We start from the raw sequence: 7,500 nt of genomic DNA, 5'->3' as shown, positions 1-7,500 counted from the left end.
ACGCATTTGTGAACACACGCTCCTAGTGTTTTTATTGCATATGTATTTATATGTATATATATATATATATATATATTACACACAGGAACCCACAGTCGGAGAAAGAATAAACTTCGAATTAAGAAAAATCCTATATTTCGGCTATCAACTGTAGCCCTCTTCAGGAAAGTACATAAGATAGAGAACAGAGGGGACTTATAAACTACAGTAAGAAGAGATGTGGACAGTTGACCTCACTCAGGCGCGGGGCAAACTGGGGTGGCGGAGGAGGGAGGAGGTGAGGAGAGGGGAGGATGTAGCGTCCGCACTAACTTGCTTACTGCTGCGCGTGAGATTATGTCAGGTGTCCATTGCCCTTTAGAAATATTAATATTAGGGCATTCCTCAATCAATGCTGATTCGACTATTTTCCTCCTGAAACCGCAGTGGGACTTGAACACTAATCTGGCCTTACCCCAGTCGAAAGAATGATTCTTATTTTTGACATGAAGAAATACAGCCGAATTTTCATAGTGAGACGTTCATGAGGAAACAATTTAGTAGAAGAACTGATGGTATTATTAAATGGAATTTTTAAAATGTCCTTAAAGGAGCGGTGAAAACTTGAGGGGACGGAAGTTTTAAAATGGTTGGCCCTAGCCTTACAGGGCTTGATCCAGAAACCAAGGTGGATAAGCCAACTTCTCAAGTTGACATTTGATCACCTCAATCTCATGGTTCAGAAATTGAGGACTGCAAATCCTGAAAGCCCTCAAGAAAAGGCCAGAGGCAACACTTTTCTTAACATTGTCAGGGTGATTGCTAAAAAAGTGGAGATAACTGCCTGAATGGGTGGGCTTACGGTACACTGTAAAGAATAAATTATCATCAGTTCTTCTTAACAAAATATCCATGAAAGGGATTTGGTGTCCTTCCCATTCAACTTTAAATTTAAGATTCGGGGTCAATTGGTTCAATTTATCATGGAACACTTGATAGCCGAGATATAGGATTTTTCTTTATTCGAAGTTTATTCTTTCTCCGACTGTGGGTTCCTGTGTGTAATTTACAAATGTGCTACTACATTTCTGTTTATATATATATATATATATATATGTATATATATATGTATATATATATATATATTCAATACACTTTTTATCAAATTTTTCCTTTATATATTCATTTATTAATTTGTGCATCAATTATTATATATGTTTATTTTTTATGTAACAAGCAGCGGCTACGCCAGGTTACTTGGCCTGCGGCGCTTACTCGCTTCGCTCGCATATATGCGTCGGGGACCCCCAGAGCATCGGCGGGGCCCCCAGAGGATCAGCGGGGGCCGCCAGAGTAGCCGCGGGGCTCACAGAGGAGCCACGGGGACACCAGAGGAGGCGCGGGGACACCAGAGGAGCCGCAGGAGCCCCCACAGGAGCCATGGGGGCCCAAAGGGAACCATGGGGGCCCCCAAAGGAGCCATCCCATGAATTCATGGCCTGTCGTTACAAATTTTACATTTCGATATAATGTAGTCTACGCTTCTTCGCCGTTTCGTCTCTTGGCATCGTAACGGTAGTTGATATTGCATAGTCACCACTGAGGTCATTTCAGAATAATTTTGAAAGAGAAATGCATCTATAATTCCTGTGATCAGACTTTGCACCGTTTTTAACGAACTTCTTATATCCTGAGAAGTAATGCCGCATGAACGCCTCTCAATCTTCATCGTCTAAGTAAAAAAAAAAAAAGGAAAAAAAAAAAAAATCGAAACTGTTTCTAAATGTCCTCGGTCACGATGCTATTTTGGTAACGCTCCGTGACGTCACGGCAATGGGGAAAACTGATTGGCCGAGAGTGGTGACGTCACGGCAACGGAGAAGACTGATTGGCCGAGAGTGGTGACGTCACGGCAACGCCTCTCAATCCTCATCGTTCTCGGCCAATCAGTCGTCTGCCCTGCCGTGAAGTCACAAATCTCAGCCAATCAGTCGTCTCCGTTTCTGTGACGTCACCACTTTCGGCCAATCAGTTGTCCCCGTTGCCGTGACGTCCCGCCAGCCACGGCTTCGTCGTGGGTGCTTGGCCTTGTGGGAGTGTCGCCTTTTGGTAATGGGTTCGCCCACCAAAGGCAAAACATCGGTTGATCTCTCTGATTTATTGGGTCTTTATTTTTGTATGCTATTAGTTAATTTGTATACTTGTTTATTAATGTATTTGTTTATAAAACTTTATATTACCTGATCTATTTATGTACCTATCTAATTATATAAAAGTCTATCACTCTATTCTTTTTTTTATTTACATTTATCTTATTTGTTTTTACTTTGTTATATATTATTTATATATTTATTTGGTAATTCACTTATATACTTACTTATCTAATGTTGCACATATTCATTTATCTATTTTCTATTTATTTATCTATATACTTATTAATATATTTGTTTATTTCTTCTTTCATCAATTTATTTTTTATATCCTCATTTATTTAATTATTTATTAATTCATGTATATAGAATCTAATTTACCCTCATTCAAGACTGGACACATAGAACATCTGCTCCATCCGAAGTATTCTACTCACTTTCTCAATAAAAATATCCTCTTGAAATACAAAAAAATTGTACGGTGCACCATATTTACGCGGGAGATAATGATCCTTTTTTTCTTTTTCTTTTATTTTATTATCATTGTTATTTTATTTCTTAACTATTTATTTATCTATTTATTCATTTATTTTGACAAGCACAATAAAACGTAATGGGGGACGAAGAGGGAAGGGCGACACAGCAACGCAAAATATTCTAAATTAAAACGAAGACCATTTGAAATAAATAAAACTTATGGCGTGTCAACATAGGTGAAATGTATTGAGCAGCATTGCACATCATGCAACTGCAAACAAAGTTACAAAAAATTGCAAAATATAGTTTGGATGTAACTTTCTTTCTAGGGAGCAGTCGTTATGCGTGTGTGTGTGTGTATGTGTATATATATATATATATATATATGTGTGTGTGTGTGTGTGTGTGTGTGTGTGTGTGTGTGTGTGTGTGTGTGTGTGTGTGTGTGTGTGTGTGTGTGTGTGTGTGTGTGTGTGTGTGTGTGTGTGTGTGTGTGTGTGTGTGTGTGTGTGTGTGTGTGTGTGTGTGTGTGTGTGTGTGTGTGTGTGTGTGTGTGTGTGTGTGTGTGTGTGTGTGTGTGTGTGTGTGTGTGTGTGTGTGTGTGTGTGTGTGTGTGTGTGTGTGTGTGTGTGTGTGTGTGTGTGTGTGTGTGTGTGTGTGTGTGTGTGTGTGTGTGTGTGTGTGTGTGTGTGTGTGTGTGTGTGTGTGTGTATGTGTGTGTGTGTGTGTGTGTGTGTGTGTGTGTGTGTGTGTGTGTGTGTGTGTGTGTGTGTGTGTGTGTGTGTGTGTGTGTGTGTGTGTGTGTGTGTGTGTGTGTGTGTGTGTGTGTGTGTGTGTGTGTGTGTGTGTGTGTGTGTGTGTGTGTGAAAATATACGTGACTGGTGTTTGAATCATATTATGACTCCCTCACTTAATCCTCCATTTCTCTCAATTAATTTTCCACCTCTCTCAGCTAACCCTTTTTCTCACCCTACCTCGATCATTTCGTTTTCTCCCCCTTTCACTTTATATTCCATATCTCTCACTTCATCTGTCACCGTTCTCACTTGAAAATTCCACCTACCTACCGCCCCTCTCTCCCTTCTCTCTCTCTCTCTCTCTCTCTCTCTCACTCTCTCTCTCTCTCTCTCTCTCTCTCTCTCTCTCTCTCTCTCTCTCTCTCTCTCTCTCTCTCTCTCTCTCTCTCTCTCTCTCTCTCTCTCTCTCTCTCTCTCTCTCTCTCTCTCTCTCTCTCTCTCTCTCTCTCTCTCTCTCTCTCTCTTTCTCTCTCTCTCTCTCTCACGCCCTCTCTTCATTTTTTATTAATGAAACCACATTTTTCTTTTATATTACTTTTCTTCATTTATACGATATGTTTTAAAACTTTGACATTTTTTCTCATTTTCCACCATTATCACCACCTTCTATCATTACCATTATCATCAATACCCTTACACTGTTCTACACAATTTCGTCTACTCCTAATGCCTCTACACCATCACTCGTACACCTGCAATCACCAGCGTCTCCACTAAAACCAACATTAACATCTACGACCACAACCAGAATCACAGTTCCACACCAACCAATCACCATTTTTGATCACCCATTTTCTGATTTCACCATCACTATTAACATAATCACCAACTACTTGGTACCACAATCGCCAACTTGATGATCAGCATCATTATCTACCTAGGGAACCTGGGAGTTCCTATACGTGAACGTGTCATAAAAGATGTTCAAGTTCTCTGATGAACTTATGTATAATTACCCTTTCCAATAGAGTATAAATCCCCACTAAAATGTTTCAGTTACATGTATATGTTATGTGTAGTTAATATTTTTATTTTGTGTAATATTGTATAGTGAAGATGATATATCTGAACATGAAGGTGTCCATATCAACCGCCTACGCAGGAAATGAAAGATTAGAATCTTGGTAACAATTTGGTAAGATTATATTTTATTTTATTTTCATTTTTTCTTTATTTTTTCTATTTTCAATAGTGGAAAATCCTGTGAAAATCTGTTAGGATAAATGAAACAAAAGTCTTAAGTTACAGTTTCCTTTTTTCTTTTTCATAAATTAAAGTTTGACTTTTTCCCTTCACAATGGTACAACAATCAAAATAATATGTAAAATAGAACCAGAGATATGGCTTATTAAAGAACAAAAACTTAAATTTTTCAGGAGAGGAGGATTTAAACTGGGAGGCTGGAAAGCGACATATCCCTCCCTTTAACTTTGAAAAGGCACTGAGAGGTGCATAGAATCACAGCTTGCTTCTGAGTGGTGGGAAGAGTTGCCAGATAAACAAAACAGAACTGGCTATCGAAATTTTGACTTTATTTCAATATACAATAGGGTTGCCAGAGGTTGCCAATGATCTATGTATTTTATTCTGTATAAAGAAAAAAGAAACGAAATTGAGCTGTAATGTTTGGTCGAAGTGTTACCACCATCATAGAGATTCTTTTGAAATTTTTACCTATAATTTGTTCATGTGCCAGAATTTTTCAAGTGATTGCGTCCACAGGTCCCTTCAGGAGTCCTCATCGTTTCTTTGATCGCAAACAAACACATGCAGATGTCTTTTGCAAAAACAGTCCAGTACACTTTTCAAGTAATTTTCGCCTCTCATGTTTCTCTTCTTATCCATATTCCCAATTACTTTTTCGAAAAAGAACTTTAAAAAAATTACTCCATAGCGGCGCTTGATTTCATATTTAGATTTTGTTTATCGTTTTTTTTTTATCTATTTATTCATTTTTTTTTTTTTTTTTTTTTTTTTGCAGATTGGTCCTTCGAAAGAAAAGTTTTGTGTTTTCTCTTGATTTATCTATCTATTCATTTATTTATTTGCATATTTTGTTTTGAAATATGGATGGCATCCCTCATCGCATTCTCTCCACCCAAAAAGATAGATAGATAGATAGATAGATAGATAGATAGATAGATAGATAGATAGATAGATAGAGAGAGAGAGAGAGAGAGAGAGAGAGAGAGAGAGAGAGAGAGAGAGACGATCTTCCAGCACCCCGAACACCATTTTACAAGTCTTAATCTCTGAACGGAGATCTTGTGCACCTTTTTGTCTCTAACACCCTTTCTCCGTAGATTTCCCCCTGCAGATCCTTCGTGCTTGCTGCTCTCAGCGCACCTTAACCCAAACCCTCTCAATCCCACACTTAAACTGATCCATAGCCAGTCGCACTTGAATACGTTACTCTGAGCTCCATCAACCCCACGTGCCACCATGCCTCTGCCCTCTCGTCCAAACTCATTGTCTTTTTTCGTCCCATCTTCGTCCTTATCCTCCATATCTCCCTCCTCCTACTCCTCTTCTCCTCCTCCTCTCCTCCTCCTACTCCTCTTCTCCTCCTCCTCTCCTCCTCCTACTCCTCCCACTCCTCCTCCTTTTCCTCCTCATCCCTCTTACCCTTCTCGTCTTTTCCGTTGATCCATTTTCACTTCCACGTGCCACTATTTTTTCCTCATTTCATCATCACCTTTTTCATCACTCCTTCTCTTCATCAAGTCTCCCTTACTTCTTCTCACCCTATCTCCCTCACTCCCTTCTCCATTTCTCCGTCTCTCCATTTCCTCATATTCTATCTCTCTTTCTCCCTCCTCATTCTATCCATCTCTCCCTCTCTTCCTCCCTCTCTCCACCTCTTCACCTCTTCCTCTCCATCTATTCATCTTTCTTCTTCATGCATCTCTTTTTTTTTCACATGCCCACTTTATTTTACTCTTAATCTTCCACTCTCTACCCCTCCTTCCTCCTTGCCCCCCTCCCTCCACCTGCCCTTCCTACATTTCTACTAATTCCACCCAACCTCCTCTCATTTTCATATCTCTTTCCTGACTCTCACCCTTCCACTCCTCCTCCCCTTATCCCCCCACCCTTCCTCCATTCATATAAATGATTGCTCACAACCCATATGCCCATCTCCTCCAAGGACTCCTAACGTCATATACTCAGCTCTCCCCCTCCCCCCTCTACCCTTCTTCCCCTTCCGTCTCTCCCCACAGCTACACCTCGCTCCTCCCTCACCCCTCCTCCCTCTTCCCTTGCCCTACCCTCCTCTCCATCACTCGTTTTTCTTTCCTTGTCCCTCTCCCTCCTCCTCCTACTCCACCTTCCCTTCCTTCTTCCCCTCCTCCTCCTCCTCCCCTCCTTCTCCCCCTCCACCTCTCCCTCCCCCGTCTCCCTCACCCTCTTCCTCCTCTTTCGCCAAAGTGTTGTCAGCAGAATGATGGTATTGAAGGAAGACGATGTGTTGGTGATGGAGAAGGGTACTTTAGAGGATGCGCAGAAGGCCACGAACAGCGTATTGCTGATAATTGTGGAAAGGTCGTGATTGGGGTCAGTGTGGTGGTGGTGATGATGCTGGTGGTGATAACAATTGTGGTGGTAAATGTGGTCAGGATCGTGGTGGGGATGGTAGTTGTAAAGAGTGATGGAGATGGAATGAGTGAATATATAGATATGGGTGGGCATAATGGTGGTGGTGGTGAAGGTGTGGTGGTTGTGATGGTGATAGTGAGCTGATGGTGAGGTGATGGTGATGATGATGATGATGATGATGATGATGATGATGATGATGATGATGATGATGATGATGATGATGATGATGATGATGATGATGATGATGATGATGATGATGATGATGAAGACGACGATGATGATGATGATGATGATGATGATGATGATGATGATGATGATGATGATGATGATGATGATGATGATGATGATGATGATGATGATGATGATGATGATGATGATGATGATGATGATGATGATGATGATGATGATGATGATGATGATGATGCTGCTGCTGCTGATGATGATGATGATGATGATGATGATGATGATGATGATGATGATGATGATGATGATGATGATG

This window comes from Oratosquilla oratoria, chromosome 34 (genome assembly GCF_046742065.1).
Source record: "Oratosquilla oratoria isolate Oo_2021 chromosome 34, ASM4674206v1, whole genome shotgun sequence".
In the NCBI taxonomy this organism is placed as follows: domain Eukaryota; kingdom Metazoa; phylum Arthropoda; class Malacostraca; order Stomatopoda; family Squillidae; genus Oratosquilla; species Oratosquilla oratoria.
Note: the sequence above shows the minus strand (reverse complement) of the source record.